At 42.3% G+C, this 17,634-nt stretch overlaps 1 protein-coding gene across 3 annotated transcripts in view; it reads left to right on the top strand.

The window, feature by feature from the left end:
* FAM168B (family with sequence similarity 168 member B) overlaps positions 1 to 17,634 on the top strand; it is an 84,513-nt gene that overhangs the window by 651 nt on the left and 66,228 nt on the right. Inside the window, exon 1 of one of the 3 annotated variants that reach the window (XM_070409218.1) lies at positions 15,696 to 15,894. The exons of the other annotated variants lie outside the window; for them this stretch is intronic. The gene's annotated coding sequence lies outside the window, so the exon portion shown is untranslated. Of the gene's footprint in view, positions 1 to 15,695; positions 15,895 to 17,634 lie in introns of those variants that run through there. 3 annotated transcript variants of the gene reach the window in all.

Raw genomic sequence — 17,634 nt, 5'->3', positions numbered from 1 at the left:
AGCTTGAAAGGCTTTTAATGTTTTCTTCAGAAAGGACATTTTGTGGCCCAGTCTGGCTTACCTTTGAAAAAGGTGCAGTTTTACAAACTGTCTACAAACAGGCTATTTTTCCTTTATAGTGTATACTAGAGGCCCGGTGCACAAAAATTTGTGCACTCGGGGGGGAAGAGTGGGGCCCCTCAGCCCGGCCTGTGCCCTCCGGCAGTCTGGGACCCCTCAGGAGATAATGACCTGCTAGCTTAGGCCTGCTCCTGGGTGGCAGAGGGCAGGCCCAATCCCTAGGTGCAGCCCCTGGTCAGGCTCTGAGCAGGGCTGATTGGGGAGTTGGGGCACCGCCCCCTGTCATGCACAGAGCAGGGCGGATCGAGAGGTTGTGATGCCACCCTCAGTCACGCTCAGGGTAGGGCTGATTGGGGGGTTGGGGCACCGCCCCATGTCACACTCAAGGCAGGGTTGATGGGGAGGCTGCGGCGCCACCCCCTGTCACGCACAGAGCAGGGTCGATCAGGGGGTTGGAGCATTGCCCCCTGTCACTCACAGAGCAGGGACAATCAGGGGGTTGGGCGCTGCCCCCTGTCATGCACAGAGCAGGGCCCATCAGGGGGTTGGGGAACTCCCCCCTGTCATGCACAGAGCAGGTCCCATCAGGGGGTTTGGGAGCTCCCCCTTGTCACTCACAGAGCAGGGCCGATCAGGGGGTTGAGGAGCTCCCCCCTGTCACTCACAGAGTAGGGTCAATAGGGGAATTAGGGCACCGCCCCCTGTCACACACAGAGCAGGGCCTATCAGGGGGTTGGGGCGCCACCACTGTCACACTCAGGGCAGGGCCAATGGGGAGGTTATGGCTCTACCCCATCACACACAGAGCAGGGCCCGTGGGGGGGGTGGGGGGGTTGGGGCGCTGCCCTCTATCACCCACAGAGCAGGGCCGATCAGGGGGTTGGGGCGCTGCCACTGTCACACTCAGGGCAGGGCTGATGGGGAGGTTATGGCTCTACCTTGTCACACACAGAGCAGGGCCGATCAGGGGGTTGGGACGCCGCACCCTGTCACACACAGAGCCGTGGGGCGATCAGGGGGTTTGGGTGCTGCCCCCTGTCACACTGATCCGGTGCCAGGAGGCCTCGCGGCTCTGCTGATCCCGGTGCTGGGAGGCATATTACCCTTTTACTATATAGAATAGAGGCCTGGGGGCCGGCTGGTTTGCCCTGAAGGGTGACCTATATCAGGGTGGGGGTCCCCAATGGGGTTCCTGGCCAGCCTGGATGAGGGGATGATGGCTGTTTGCAGCTGGTCACACACCCTTCAGGGTGGGGGTCCCCACTGGGGTGCCTGGCCAGTCTGGGTGAGGGGCTGAGGGCTGCTTTCAGGCTGGCGATTGTTGATTGAAGCTCCCAACCGCTCCTTTTTTTTCTCTTTTTTTTATTTTATTCTGGGCCAGCTTTAACTCTGGCTCTAGCTTTGAGGCTTCCGCTGGTTTGTTTGCCGTTCTATAATCGAAACAATGTATAACTCCAGCTCTGAGATTCCGGGGTTTTGTTACAAAGTTTCAAACTGCCAGCTCAGAGGCTGGCAGCGCAGGCGGGGAACGTTGGAGTCTGCAGTCACGGGAGCAAGCAAGCCTCATGTTCGCTTCCAGCTGCCTGGCTGCCGGCCGCCATCTTGGCTGACAGTTAATTTGCATATACTCACTGATTAGCCAATGAAAAGGGTAGCGGTCGTACACCAATTACCATGTTTCTCTTTTATTAGTATAGATAAGTGTGCACATAATGGATTGTATAATGTTTAACTAAAGCCATACATAAAAATATTTTGGAGTGTTTTGGCACGCAAGAAAATTTTTTAGATGGAAAGGTTTGTCTGTTTCCCACTCCTTAAATTTTCAAGTCATCCTTGTGTTTGTAATTTCAGGTACTTTCCCAAATATTGTATGAAACACTAGATTAATAATTTTTGTTTTCGGCAATAATAGGAGCACATTTTAAAACTTTGGTACGTATAGATGTAGTGGGTTATTTTTGCATTTTAAGCCAATAATTGAACAAGTCAAAGCTATTTTTTTTTCTAATGTTGAAGCTACGGTGGTTCACATTGTGAAGATTTTCTTTTAAGTTACTCGGGCCTGCAAGGAGTGTTTGCATATGTTACTTATGTTTAGCCCTTTTGTGAAACTAAGGTCTGGTAGAGGTCCCTGAAGGCTTTAAGAATTGGAAACAGCCTGCTTCCTTGGGTTGGGCTGGGTGTTTTTGGTGCAGTAGTTACTAGAAGTGCCCAGCACAATAGCGCCCCCTCTTCCTGCCTTCTGCTCTTCATAATAGTGGAAGGATTGGCAATGTGTGTAGGGCAAGTGCCTGACACTCATGAGAAAGGAGGAAGCACCATCTGCTGCAGTTGCTACCCCTGCCCTCCTATCAGGCTCTCCTGTATTAGGATTTTCAGTTGTTCCGCTCTACAACTGCTTTTCAACTCATTTCTGTTTTAAGGTTAGACAGAATTGTAATGCCAGCATTATTTGAATTTTCAAACATTGGGACAATGAGTAGTGTAATGCCACAGAACTAGAAGATTAGAATTGAAAAAAAACTTAAGTGCTCTTAAAAATATGATTTTAACTTTTTATTGGTTGTGTAGTTTAAAGGGAAATTTTTGTGAACCAAACTTGTCTTATATGAACAACTTCTTTTCCTGGATCAGTTGAGAACAATTTAAAAAGGCAGTACATTTGTTCCACTCTATATCGTTGAAATCTCTCCAGTTGTTCTATGTAGAAATACATAAATTTCTCCCAATAGATTGCAAACCTTGGTAGTGAAGGTAAAATCTGTGGAAGTTAAGAACTTTCTCCTATTATACACTCTTGTGATACCATACATCACTGAGAATTTCTGATGTTGATTGTATGAAGGGGTATTGTATCTTGCATATTGGTGTCTCAGAGAGAATTTAAGCCCCTTGATATTGGTTTTGCTGACATGAAATACTAAGGCATAAGGCCTTTAAAATTTTATAATTACTATTTTGTGGGGGAACTTTATTTAGGCCATAGCATGTTTTGAAACTAGAGATAGTACAGTTGTGGGTTTTAAATATACTTTTCCTCTGGTTATTATTGAATTTTCAAATCAAAGACTTTGATGCCATCTCTTTTAAAGATAAATCTGAGATTTTTCTTCTGATGCAGGTGTCAAACCACTCAGGAATTCTGACAGTTGAGTCATTCCAAATGGAAAATATATTAAAAAAAAAAAGTATGACCCTCTAGATCTAGCCTTGGAATTGGGATTCTTGGTCCATACCAATCAAATCAGACTGGGTAATTGTGAGTTTCTGAGTGGCCAGTGGCACTAGAATCCCAGGCAGAGTAGTGATGGTGTTTTCTTTTTTTTTTTTTTGCTCATGCTCTCAACACACATTTATTGAGCTTTTACCTTTTCAGATACAGAGTATTGGATACTGAGCATAAAAATCACATGCTTATCATTATCACCTCAAGGAATACACACATGAGTGTGAGACTACACACTGGGAAAAATAACCATAATGTAAACCTAACTGTGGAAAGTCCCCGACAGATCGTAATAAATACCTGCTGAATGTGAAGTTATTTCATCAGATGCTCAAGCATCTATTATACATTTTTAAAAATCATAATATTTATTTAGCATTTGCTAAGTGCTAGGTGTCATGATAAATTCTTTATACAAATAATTCTAACTCTTACATATTATACTTTTTTTATCCCTATTTTAAAAGTTACAAAGGAAGATGGATTAATCCGTCACAAACTGAGATCTGTCTAGTTCCAAAACTCATGTCCTGAAACTCCAGTGCCAGACATTTTGAATCCAGTTCCAGTGATATTTTCACTCCCGATGGACAAAAGGAGCACCAAGTAAAACTGATTACTTCTGTGTCCAGTGGTAGGAGAAAGGCACACAGACGGGCATGTTAAGCAATGGCACGATGAACAATACAGCTCATCAGACTTTCTTCTAATCATTCCTTAAGAATAGACTAGGACTGACCCCAACCTCATATGTTGGGCCACACCAATAATTCATTCATCACCTAAGTATTTTAATTGTTGTTAATGGTTCTGTGCTTGGCTAGAGCAGTGGAGTCCACACAACATGATTTGCAGGGTCAGGCAACAGCCAGCAGAGCTTTTGTAAGGCAAGAAGTCAATGTATGATAGGTGAGACAGATGTCAGCAGAAGTGACTCACGCAAAAAGATTGGTTTCTGTTGCATTCTGAATAATACCAAGTGGCTCAAATGCCCATCACATGACCAGGTACTTCTTTAACCTCATCTTCTACCATTTTGCCCTTGAATGTTCTGTTCCAGCCACACGATCTGGAAATCTATCGAATCCTCTCTGGCATCAGGACCTTTGCACATGCCTTTCTTTCTGCCTAGAATGCTCCTCACTCAGATACCAAAATGGTTAGTCTCCCTACTCCCTTCAGGTCTCTCTCCTCAGGGGATACTCATCATTGAGCATGACCACCCAATGGAAAGTAACAGCCATATGTCACTTCCCCCTTAGGCGACTTCATTTGTCTCCAACTCACCACCATCTAAATTATGCTCTATATGCCCGTTGACTTGTTTGTTGGTATGTTCTGAGGTGCAGAGCTTGCTTGCCTTGTCCACTTTTGTAACCTCAGTGCCCAAAATAATAAATTTTCATTGGTGGAATGATTGTGATTATTTTGCTAGTAGTGTGGATAGATCCCCCCCTTCCCCCCTCCCCCATACACACACATTTCCATTAAAGGACCATGGTGTATTTGGTTAAACAAATAACTTCAGAGCACTTACTGTATATGCTAGTCACAGTAATAGGTATTGGCACAACAGCAGTGATCAAGACATGTATTATACATGTTTGCAAGATTCTTCCCTTTCCTCTTTGGTTGATCTCATCCTCCTCCCTCTGGCCCTTCTACCTGATTCCCACTTAGGCTCCTGACATTTGATCCATGCTCCTGTCCTGCTCTTGACTTCAACTTCACAATTCACTCTTTTCATCAAGCTGTTTTTTTTTTCTTATATTTTCATTATGCACATTTAAAAAGTGTAACAACAATACAATGTACAGTCATGTACCCAACATCTTGATGGGACAATTATTAGCATTTTGTTGTAGTTTCCCTTTTACTGAGAATATTTTTTTTTAAAATATATTTTATTGATTTTTTACAGAGAAGAAGGGAGAGGGATAGAGAGTTAGAAACATCCATGAGAGAGATGGATCAGCTGCCTCCTGCACGCCCCCCAGTGGGGATGTGCCCGCAACCAAGGTACATGCCCTTGACCGGAATCGAACCTGGGACCCTTGAGTCCGCAGGCCGACGCTCTAGCCACTGAGCCAAACCGGTTCTGCTACTGAGGATATTTTTAATTGCTATAGGCATCATGTCATTTTTAGTCTTGTGTGCGTTAGTATAGATTTCTTAAAAAACCTTTATTAACCAAAATACTATTATCACACTTAACAAAATTAATAATTGTTTAATGTCGTTTGATACCAGTCCATATTCAGTTGTGTCCCAAAATGTTTAAAATACCATTTTACAATATTTTCAATGTAAATCAGGATACAAACAAAATCCACCTATGGTCTTTTTTTTTTTTTAAATTTTATTTTATTGTTTAAAGTATTACAAATAGTAGTACATATGTCTCATTTTTTTCCCCATTGACCTTCCCCCGGCCTCCCCTACCCCCCAGCACATGCCCTTACCCCACCCTCCCAGTGTCTTGTGTCCATTGGTTATGCTTATATGCATGCATACAAGTCCTTCGGTTGATCTCTTACCACCCCCCCTTCCCCCAAAACTCACCAGCCTTCCCGCTGTAATTTGACAGTTTATTCGATGCTTCTCTGCCTCTGTATCTATCTTTTTGTTCATCAGGTTATAATGTTCTCTATTATGCATAAATGAGTGAGATCATGTGGTATTTTTCTTTCACTGCCTGGCTTATTTCACTTAGCATAATGCTCTCCAGTTCCATCCAGGCTGCTGCAAATGGTAAGAATTCCTTCTTTTTTTAGCAGCGTAGTATTCCATTGTGTAGATGTACCACAGTTTTCTAATCCACTCATCTGCTAATGGGCATTTAGGCAGTTTCCAAATCTTAGCTATTGTAAATTGTGCTACTATGAACATAGGGGTGCATATATCTTTTCTGATTGGTGTTTCTATTTTCTTGGGATATATTCCTAGAAGTGGTATTACTGGGTCAAATGGCAGTTCCATTTTTAAATTTTTGAGGAAACTCCATACTGTTCTCCACAGTGGCTGCACCAGTCTGCATTCCCACCAGCAGTGCATGAGTGTTCCTTTTTCTCCACATCCTCTCCAGCACTTGTCGTTTGTTGATTTGTTGATGATAGCCATTCTGACAGGTGGGAGATGTTACCTCATTGTTGTTTTGATTTGCATCTCTCAGATGATTAGTGACTTTGAGCATGTTTTCATGTGTCTCTTGGCTTTCTGTATGTCCTCTTTCGAAAAGTGTCTATTTAGGTCCTTTGCCCATTTTTTGATTGGGTTGTTTATCTTCCTTTTGTTAAGTTGTATGAGTTCCCTGAAAATGTTAGAGATTAAACCCTTATTGGAGATAACATTGGCAAATATGTTCTCCCATGCAGTGAACTTTTGCTGGGGTCCTGCCCCAGCAGGTCCAGGGGTTCCCAAAGGTGTGGACGGAGTCGGCAAAGGAATGACACAGAGACAGCCTTCAGTTGATCAGCAGCCTAGCCAGGATCTCTAGCCAAGTTCTGGTGTTTATTGTCTTGTTACATATGTATTTATACCAGTTGATTTTAATCCTGTCAATTTCTATTGCAAAGGTTAGGGCGATTCTTATCTCCATTCCAGGGAGTAAAGATTATGTAGCTTAAGCGTAATTGTTTGTAGTTAAAGTGATTAACTACCCGCCTGGCACTTAGTTAAGGGGTTTTATCCCCTCCCTACTTCAGGGAAATATCCCCACCTGGGGAAACAACCTTTCTCGGAGAGGTGACCTTGGTTAAAACACATAGCGCTAAGGGGAGCAAACATATTATATTAAGAACAGTATGCTATATACGCCAGGTCCCTTGAAACATATGCTGTGCAGATGTTTCTTTCCTGCAGCAACTGTGTCAAGCAGCAAGGATGGACCGGCTTCCGGCAAATTCCCTCTTTTTTATTTTTTAAATGATAGCGCATGTAAATCAGCGGCCACCTCTCAGATTGGGTTGCTTAAGACTCGGAAGAAAACTGACAAGCAATGATAGCAAGCACAGCTATAAACATAGTGGATGGAGTGCATAAGGAGCCTTGTTCCTGTAGAAGGTTGCTGACATCTTCAGTCAAGGGATTTCAGCTGTCCTCAAGTCAGTGGTTTGGTTGTCCTTGTTGATGTGGCTAGCAGGCGGCATTGGCTACAGGCTTCCCGGAGCGTCAGCGCGTTGAAGGGCTGCATCAAAGGGTCTATCAGGGCCGTGCTTGATGGTGGTGTCGGTCGTCTGGGGGGCAGTCAGCTGTGCCCTCTGGGTCGGCTGATATGGATGATACCGGGAGGAGTAGGATGAGGAGGAGACCAAGGGTGGTGTGACATAAGGTCAGATTAGACGGTCTGGAATCCACACAGGTGAGTCTGCATCCTGTGGAAATATACAAGCATATCCTCTCCCCCAGGTTAAAAGTACATCAGGTCCCTTCCAGGCTCCTGTAAGTAAGTCTTTCCATTTGATGAAATAAGTGAGTTTCTGCTAAATGAAAGTTTCTTTTGCTGATTTACTCAGAGTCCTCAGACTTGGCTGAGAGAGTAGCTTCCACTTCTTGCTTTTCTACCATCTGTTGGGCCTCAGTTGTTAACTTCTTCAGCTGACCCCATGTTGGCACATCAGTCCCTTGCATAGCCTTTCTTTTCTTCTTTTTTCTGCTTTTCTGTCACCGGGGCAACTCTAAGTCTTTGGAACGATGGGACAAGGAGCTTCTCTGGGTCCATTGTGGTGACGCACGTAATGCATTTACTCAATCCAAAGCAGGCATTAAAAAGAAAAACCTCAAATGCTCTCTTGTATCCATTTTAAGAGTAGGATTGGCACTTTCTGCTATTACCTGAGTCCTGATCTATCACCCCAGGGAGAGCTTGCCAATCCTGCACTTTCCCAGGGTGGAAAGGCTGCAGTGGGGTTAAGGATAAGGCTCGTTGGGCCTACCTTCTCCCATGCCTTTACATTTACCTTTCCGGCACCTTTCCTTCCTCAGAAAAGCATGGACATACTTCTTGTATAAAACGTTCCGTCTGACTGGGAGTAACCTTAACTCCTCTGTTAGCAAGCATATGTGTTAAAAGATCAATACGGAGTCTTTTTTCTTTAGACTCAGTATGGCACATCTTCTTAATCTAAAGATCAATACAGAGTCTTCTTTCTTTGGACTCAGTATGGCACATCTTCTCAATCTAAGTTCTGTACTATCCACCTTCTTACCCTACTTATCCTCTATAGGGGGGTCTGCAGCACCCTGGTGGAGTCCTATCCGTCCCGAGTGTGGGGGTTCTCAATGGGAGGGGGCTTACCTAGGGGAATCCTGTTTCAGGGATTCCCAAAGGTGTGGACGGAGTCGGCAAAGACTGTCTACCCTCTTCCTACGGTGGAGTCCTATCCGTCCCGAGAGTGGGGCTTACCTAGGGGACTGGGGGGCTTACCTCAGGGTCCCTGTTTGGGCACCAAAATGCTGGGGTCCAGCCCCAGCGGGTCCAGGGGTTCCCAAAGGTGTGGACGGAGTCAGCGAGGAAGGAAAGACACGGAGGCAGTGTTCAGGTGATCATCATAGCCAGGTTCTTCTTTTCATTGTCATCTAACATCTGTATTTATACTATTTGGTCCCAATCCTATCCATTCTATACAAAAGGCAGGGGGCTTCCCATCTCCATTCAAAGGTTACTCTATTGTTCCACTAAGCTACAAGGAAGTAACTGAAGGAGGTCACTCCAAGCAAAGATCAAAGCGACCAACCACCCCTCTGGCACTCAGTTAAAGGGTTTTTTGATAAAAATCCTCACCTGGGGAAACAACCTTTCTTCTCCTATCCAGGTTCCTCCCCCTATTGTCCTCTTACATCTGCATTTATCCTATTTGATCTTAATCCCATCCATTCCATTCCAAAGGCTAGGGTAGGGGTGGGCAAACTTTTTGACTCGAGGGCCACAATGGGTTCTTAAATTGGACTGGAGGGCCGGAACAAAAGCATGGATGGAGTGTTTGTGTGAACTAATATAAATTCAAAGTAAGTTTTATTCATTTCAAACCGCCGGAACAAAAGCATGGATGGAGTGTTTGTGTGAACTAATATAAATTCAAAGTAAGTTTTATTCATTTCAAACCGCCGGATCCGGCTGCAGGCCGTAGTTTGCCCAAGGCTGGGCTAGGGCGTTTCTCATCTCCATTTCAAGGTCCCTTGAAACATCCCTGCAGGGACTGCCTCAAGCAGCCAGGGTGGATAGGCTTCCAGCAAACTTTCTTGTTGTTTTGTTGATGGTTTCTTTTGCTGTGCAGAAGCTTTTTATTTTGATGTAGTCCATTTGTTTATTTTCTCCTTAGTTTCTCTTGCCCTAGGATCTGTGTCTGTAAAGATATTGCTACGACATATGTCTGCAGTTTTGCTTACTATGGAGTCTTGTAGGATTTTTATGGTTTCCCGTCTAACATTCAAGTCCTTTAGCCATTTTGAGTTTGTTTTTGTGTATGGTGTAAGTTGGTGATGTAGTTTCATTTTTTTTGCATGTATCTGACCAAATTTCCCAGCACCATTTATTAAAGAGGCAATTTTGACTCCATTGTATGCGCTTGTCTCCTTTGTCAAATATTAATTGAGTATAATGGCTTGGGTCAATTTCTGGGTCCTCTATTCTGTTCCATTGGTCTATATGTCTGTTCTTGTGCCAGTACCAGGGAGTTTTGAGAACAGTGTCTTGGTAATGTAGTTTGATGTCTGGTATTGTGATCCCTCCAACTTTGTTCTTCTTTCTCAAGACAGCTGTGGCTATTCAGGGTCTTTTTTTTTATTCCAGATGATTTTTGGAGAATTTGTTCTAGATCTTTGAAATATGCCATTGATATTTTAATAGGTATTGCATTGAATCTATAGAATGCTTTAGGTCAGTGGTTCTCAACCTTCCTAATGCCATGACCCTTTAATACAGTTCCTCATGTTGTGGTGACCCCCAACCATAAAATTATTTTCGTTGCTACTTCATAACTGTAATTTTGCTACTGTTATGAATCATAATGTAAATTTCTGATATGCAGGATGTGTATTTAGGTGACCCCTGTGAAAGGGTCGTTCAACCCCCAAAGGGGTAGTGATCCACAGGTTGAGAACCGCTGCTTTAGGTAGTATGGACATTTTAATGATGTTGATTCTACCAATCCATGAACATTTGTTTATTTGTTCTTCCATTTGTTTATGTCTTCCTCTATCTCTTTTTTCAATGTCCTGTAGTTTTCCGAGTACAGGTCTTTTACGTCCTAGGTTAAGTTTATTCCTAGGTATCTTAATTTTTTTGGTGCAATGGTAAATGGGATTGTTTTTTTCATTTCTCTTTCTGTGAGTTCATTATTGGTGTATAAAAAGGCCATAGATTTCTGGGTGTTAATTTTGTATCCTGCTACATTGCCAAATTCATTTATTAGGTCTAGTAGTTTGTTGATGGAGTCTTTGGGGTTTTCTATGTATAGTATCATGTCATCTGCAAATAAGGATAGTTTTACTTCTTCTTTTCCAATTTGGATGCCTTTTATTTCTTCTTCTTGTCTGATCGCTATGGCTAGTACTTCTAATACTATGTCAAACGGGAGTGGTGAAAGTGGGCATCCTTGTCTGGTTCCTGTTCTTAGGGGGGTTTCGTTTTTGCCCGTTGAGTATGATGTTGGCTGTAGGTTTGTCATACAGGGCTTTTATTAGGTTGAGGTATGAGCCCTCTATTCCCACTTTGCTGAGAGTTTTTATCAAGAAAGGGTGTTGGCTTTTGTCAAATGCTTTTTTCTGCATCAATTTATATGATTATGTGATTTTTGTCTCTCAGTTTGTTTATGTGATGTATCACATTTATTGATTTGCGGATATTGTACCATCCTTGCATCCCTGGAATAAATCCCACTTGGTCATGGTGTATAATCTTTCTAATGTGTTGCTGAATTCTATTTGCTAGAATTTGTTGAGTATTTTAGCATCTATATTCATCAAGGATATTGGCCTGTAGTTCTCTTTTCTTGTGGTGTCTGTATCTGGTTTTGGGGTTAGAGTAATGCTGGCGTCATAGAAAGAGGTTGGAAGTGTTCCTTCCTCTTGAATTTTTTGGAATAGTCTGAGGAGGATAGGTTTTAGTTCTTTGAATGCTTGGTAGAACTCCCCTGTAAAGCCATCTGGACCAGGGCTTTTGTTTGCTGGAAGATTTTTGATCGCTGTTTCAATTTCTTCAGTAGTTATCAGCCTATTCAGGTTTTTTTATTCTTCTTGGTTGAGTTTTGGGAGCTTGTATTTTTCTAAGACTATGTCCATTTTGCCTAGGTTGTCTTTTTTGTTGGAATAGAGTTGTTCATAGTATTTTTTCATAATCGTTTGTATTTCTGTGGGATTGGTTGTTATTTCACCTCTTTCATTTCTGATTTTGTTTCTTTGCTTCTTGGTGAGCCTGGCTAGAGGTTCATCAATCTTGTTTATCTTTTCAAAGAACCAGCTCTTGGTTTTGTTGATCTTTTGTATTGTTTTTTTGGTCTCTACTGTGTTTATCTCCGCTCTGATCTATATTATTTCCTTCCTTCTGCGTATGCTGGGCTTTTATTGTTGCTCTCTTGCTAACTCTTTGAGTTGTAGGTTTAGGTAATTTATTACCATTGTTTCTTGTTTTTTTTTTTGCGGTAGGCTTGCAGAGCTATGAACTTCTCTCTCAAGACAGCTTTCACTGTGTCCCATAGATTTTGGATTGTTTTGTTTTCATTGTTGTTTGTTGCCCTGATGCTTTTTATTTATTCTTTGATCTCTCTGGTAACCCAGTCATTGTTTAATAGCATGCTATTTAGCCTCCAGGTGTTTTATTTTTTTTTCATTGTTTTTATTGTAGTTGATTTCTAGTTTTATGCCTTTGTGGTCTGAGAAGATGCTTGATATGATTTCTATCTTCTTGAATTTGAAGAGACTTTGCCTGTGACCCAATATATGGTCTGTCTTTGAAAATGACCCATGTGCACTTGAGAAGAATGTATATTCTGTGGCTCTGGGGTGAAATGTTCTGAAGATGTCAATTAATTACATCTGATCTAGTGAGTCATTTAGGATTGATGTTTCTTCGCTGATTTTTTGTTTAGAGGATTTGTCCAAAGGTGTTAGTGGGGTATTAGAGTCCCCTACTATGACTTTATTGCTGTGAATCTCCCCCTTGATGTCCTCTAGAAGTTTTTTTTAAATGTATTTGGGTGCTCCTGTATTGGGTGTGTATCTGTTTACCAGAGTTATTTCTTCTTGTTGGATTGCTCCTCTTAGTATTATGAAGTGGCCTTCCTTATCTCTTGTTATGTTCTTCACTTTGAGATCTAATTTGTCAGTTATAAGTATTGCTAACCCAGCTTTTATTTCATCTCCATTTGCCTGAAAAACCTTTTTCTATCCCTTCACCATCAGTCTGGTGAGTACTTTTTTCTGAGGTGGTTTTCCTGTAGACAGCAGATATATGGGTCATGTTTTCTTATCCACTCAGCTATCCTTTGTGTTTTGATTGGGGCATTTCATACATTTACATTTAAAGTTATTATTGGTAGGTACTTGTTTGTCACCATTTTTATTCTTTACGCCTGTGTTCCTTCTTTGCTTCCTGCTTCTTATTTTTAAACCAGACCCTTTAGCATTTCTTGCATTGTTGGTTTGGTAGTATTAAACTCCCTTAGTCCTTTTTTGTCTGTGAAGCTCCTGATTTCACCCTCAATTTTGAGTGATAGCCTTGCTGGGTACAGTATTGTTGGGTGCAGACCCCTCCTTTGCATGACTTTGTATATTTCATTCCATTCCCTTCTGGCCTGATGTTTTCTGTTTAGAAATCAGTCACTAGTCGGATGGGGGATCCTTTGTAGGTAACTTTCTGTCTTTCTCTGGCCACTTTTAAGTTTCTTACTTTGTCGTTGGTGTTTGCCAATTTAATTATTATGTGCCTTGGCGTCGATCTTTTGGGGTTCATTTTGTTTGGGACTCATAGAGCTTCTTGGGTTTGTGTGGGTTTTTCTTCCCTATATCGGGGAAGTTTTCTGTCATTATTTCTTCAAACAGGTTTTCTATTCCTTGCTCAGTTTCCTCTCCTTCTGGAACCCCTGTTATGCGGATGTTGTTTTGTTTCATGTTGTCCCAAAGTTCTCTTAGGCTTTCCTTCTGTTTTTAAAATTTTTTTTCTAGATGCTGCTCTGCTGGGGTATTTTTTCCTACCTTGTCTTCTAGCTCACTGATGCTGTCCTCTGCTTCTTCTAGTCTACTGTTGATGCTTTTTATTAAGTTCTTTATAGCAGCGATGTCATTTTTCATTTCTTCTTGGTTCTTCCTCATTTCCTTTTGGTTTTTATGCATATTGTTGAATTTGTCTTCCATTCTTTTCAACGACCTTATGACCATTTCTCTCTGAATTCTTTCTCTGACAGGTTGCCTGTCTCCATTTTGTTTACTTCCTTTTCTGGTGATGCCTCCTTTTCTTTCATTTGCGGTCTGTTTCTTTGCCTCCCCATGATCTCTCTTCTCCGGGCATCTGGTTATGTAGCTCTCTTTTCTGTTGATTTAAAGGCACAAAATACAACACAACACACAAGGCACTGAACACAAATGTATTCACGATACTAATAATCCCAAATAATGGTGACCACTAGAGAAAAGAGAATTAGGAGATAAGAAAAAGAAAAAAGGAAAAAAGGAGTGCAAAAATGATATTGAGAAAAGGAAAAAACAGTAAGAGAGAAAAGAAAGAGAGTAAAAAAGAAGGGGGGGGGAACTACTTATATGGGGAGAAAACTCCAATAGAACAACCACTAATCCCAAGAAATGCAAACAACAAACAGCCAGAGATGAATGCAGACTACAAACAAGAAGTAATAACAAGTGAGTAGAGGACAAACAGAAGCAAAAAACAAAACAAAACAAAAAACAACGAAGAAAAACAAGCACCAACAAAAAGAGAAAGAATCTCACCAACAAGCACAAAAAAACCAGTCTAATCAACAATCAAGTGAACAACAAAAATAGGACAGAGAGAAAGCAAGGCAAAACAAAACAAAATAAAACAAAAAAACCTAGAACAAAACAAAACAAGAAAACAATAACAACAACAACAACAAAAAAAGGAAGAGAAAAAATTTTGGATAGTGAAGAAAGAGAAGAGAGAGGTGTGTATGGACTTAGAGTAGTGAATTGGAAATTAGATATATCAGTAAGATAAATTTTTAACGGGGTAAGAAGAAGTAATAGGGAAAATGTAAAGCAGGAATAGGGTAAGAGAAACAGGGCAACAAAATGGGAAAAGTGACGAAGAGATTGTTGACATAAAGGTAAAGTTGAGATAGAGTAAAATTATGCTAAAGGAAAAATGAAAATAGATTATAGAACACTAATCCCAAAATAAAGATAAAGAGAAAATAAAATGACACTTAAAAAAAACATAAAATAGTAGTAGTAATAATAGTGATTAAAAATAAAAATATAATAATTAGGTAAAATCAAGTGAGGAAGAAAGAAAAAAAATTTAGTTTCTTAAGTAAAAGATTAAAAAATAAAAATGTGCAGTAGTGAAGATCATTCACTTCTACTATTTGTTTGACACGCCTGTTTCCTGTAGGTAGTCAGGACAGTATTGTAGTTCCCTGCGTTCCACTGCTTCTCTGTGTTGTAAGCCACTGTCCTGATTTTCAAGCATGCAGTATTTCTTTGTTTCTTACACTCCTTTATTTGTGTTTGCACAAGAGTCAATTTGTGATTCAACCCCTGAGTAGCAGTGCTTCTGGATTGACCTCCGGGGCTATAAGTCCTCTCTAGCCAGTATTTAGATTTTGTTTTCCCTGTCACACTTAATACTGGTTTGGGAGAATGGACTGCCCTAGAACTGGTTCTCTGATCGTTACTCCCCGCTCTGATCCCCAGGTTCCACAGAAACAACTTTCCCCTGCAGTCTCTTAGAGTGTCCCCAATTGGGTGATCCTATATTCTGGGCTTAGTAATCAAAAGCAAGGATTTAAAGAGAAAAAAAGAGCCAGAGTAAGTGCACGAACTCGTGACTTTTACCTTCTGGCACTGCGCACAACTCTGTGAACGTGTCTGTGCAGTCTTTTTTTCCCCTGGCACTAAGCAGTGGGCACACTGGTAAAATTTCAGGGTGCCTTTTTGCGCCCAGTCCAGCTATGAGTTGATTTTTAGAGTTCCTTTCTGCCAGCAGCCCTGCGAATCCCCTTCCAGATTCGCGGATCACACTAGACCCAACTGCCGCGGATTCTGTGGGGTGTAGACTTCCCTCGAACCTCTAGATCCTGTTGGCGCGTTTCTCTCCTGCCTGGATCGCCGACCTCACCTTTCCCTAGGCGAAATCTGACCTTTCCGTGAGAAGGTGCAGAGCTCATCTGAGTTCGCGTATTTGCGCTGCTTAAGATCTGGTGTTCCCCCTAGACTTGGAGGAATCGAAGATGGCGGCATAGGTAAACACCGGAGACTGCCGCCGTGGACAACCACTTCAAAAATACAACTAAAAGTCGGAGCGGACATCAACCAGAACCACAGGAAGGCTGGCTGAGGAGAGTCTCTTCAACTAGAAGCAAAAACAACAGCATTCCGACGCTCAGCGGAGGCGCAGTGTGGAAAATTTAAAGGTACGGCGGTGCGGTGGTGAGGGTGCGCGCGCAAAGCGGGCTGGCGGCTGAGGGCGCGATTGTCGTTTTCAATCAGGAGTGAGTCTCAGACTCTGGGCTACAGATCCGGGCGAGTCTCTAGGGACCCAGACTCAAACGGGAGAAGCGGGACTGTCTGGCTACGGCCCCTCCGAGGTTTGCAGCGGTTGCTGGGACAGAGAGGCAGAGGCCCTGGGGACGGACTGAGAGCGGCCATAGCTGCTCTCTCCCCCCGCCCTGTTGAGCCCGCCCCGCCCAAACCCTGCGCACAGCCATTTGCCGATCGCCTCAGGCAAGGGCTGGACTAGCACCTCCCCTGAGGACTGAAGTTTTCCCACAGCTGATTTCCACAGCCAGTCGGCCTGGTGGTCAAATCCCTCTAGTGTTAACTACAACAATTAAGGCTTGGCTAGAACAAGACTGCGCACAGAGACCACAAGGGGGTGCACCAAGAAAGCATAAAAGATCGGAGACAAAAAAACATGACAGAAATGGAGGATATGGAGCTAAGAATCGCAATTTTGAGGTCTTGCCATAAATTTGTGCAGAGCCTCACGAAAACTAATGAGACCCTCGATGCTACGATAAAGAAATTAGAAAGTAAGCATACACGGACTGAAATAAAGAATATTATACCCAATAGCAGACCAGAGGAGCACAAGAATCAAACCAAAGATTCGACAAAAAACACCCAATTGGAAAAGCAAAATGAAAAAAGAATCCGAAAGTGTGAAGATAGTGTAAGGAGCCTCTGGGACAGCTTTAAGCGGACTAATATCAGAATTATTGGAGTGCCAGAAGATGAGAGACAGCAAGATATTGAAAACCTATTTCAAGAAATAATGGCAGAAAACTTCCCCCACCTGGAGAAAGAAATGGACTTACAGGTCCAAGAAGCGCAGAGAACCCCAAACAGAAGGAATCCAAAGAGGACCACACCAAGACACATCATCATTAAAATGCCAAGAGCAAAAGACAAAGAGAAAATCTTAAAAGCAGCAAGAGAAAGAGGCTCAATTACCTACAAGGGAATACCCATACGACTGTCAGCTGATTTCTCAACAGAAACTTTGCAGGCCAGAAGGGAATGGCAAGAAATATTCAAAGTGCTGAATACCAAGAACCTACAACCAAGATTACTTTATCCAGCAAAGCCATCATTCAGAATTGAAGGTCAGATAAAGAGCTTCACAGATAAGGAAAAGCTAAAGGAGTTCATCACCGCCAAACCAGTATTATATGAAATGCTGAAAGGTATCCTTTAAGAAGAGGAAGAAGAAGAAAAAGGTAAAGATACAAATTATGAACAACAAATATGCATCTATCAACAAATGAATCTAAGAATCAAGTGAATAAATAACCTGATGTACAGAATGAACTGGTGACTATAATGAATCAGGGACATAGAAAGGGAATGGACTGACTATTCTTGGGGGAAAAGGGGTGTGGGAGATGCGGGAAGTGACTGGACAAAAATCATGCACCTATGGATGAACTCAGTGGGTGGAGAGTGAGGGTGGAGGGTGGGGTGGGAGCTGGAAGGAGGGGAGTTATGGGGGGAAAAAAGAGGAACAAATGTAATAATCTGAACAATAAAGATTTAAAAAAAATAATATAAAAAAAAATAAATAAAAAATAAAAATCCCTAGACTTTAGCCCCCCCCCCCCCCCCTCAAAAAAAAAAAAAAAAAAGATCTGGTGTTCCTGGGGTCGCAGCTGGTC

The sequence above is a fragment of the Myotis yumanensis genome, unplaced genomic scaffold (assembly GCF_028538775.1).
Source record: "Myotis yumanensis isolate MYYU_CA2020_CCGP unplaced genomic scaffold, mMyoYum1.0.hap1 SCAF_3, whole genome shotgun sequence".
In the NCBI taxonomy this organism is placed as follows: domain Eukaryota; kingdom Metazoa; phylum Chordata; class Mammalia; order Chiroptera; family Vespertilionidae; genus Myotis; species Myotis yumanensis.
This window is presented reverse-complemented; position numbering and strand designations above follow the sequence as displayed.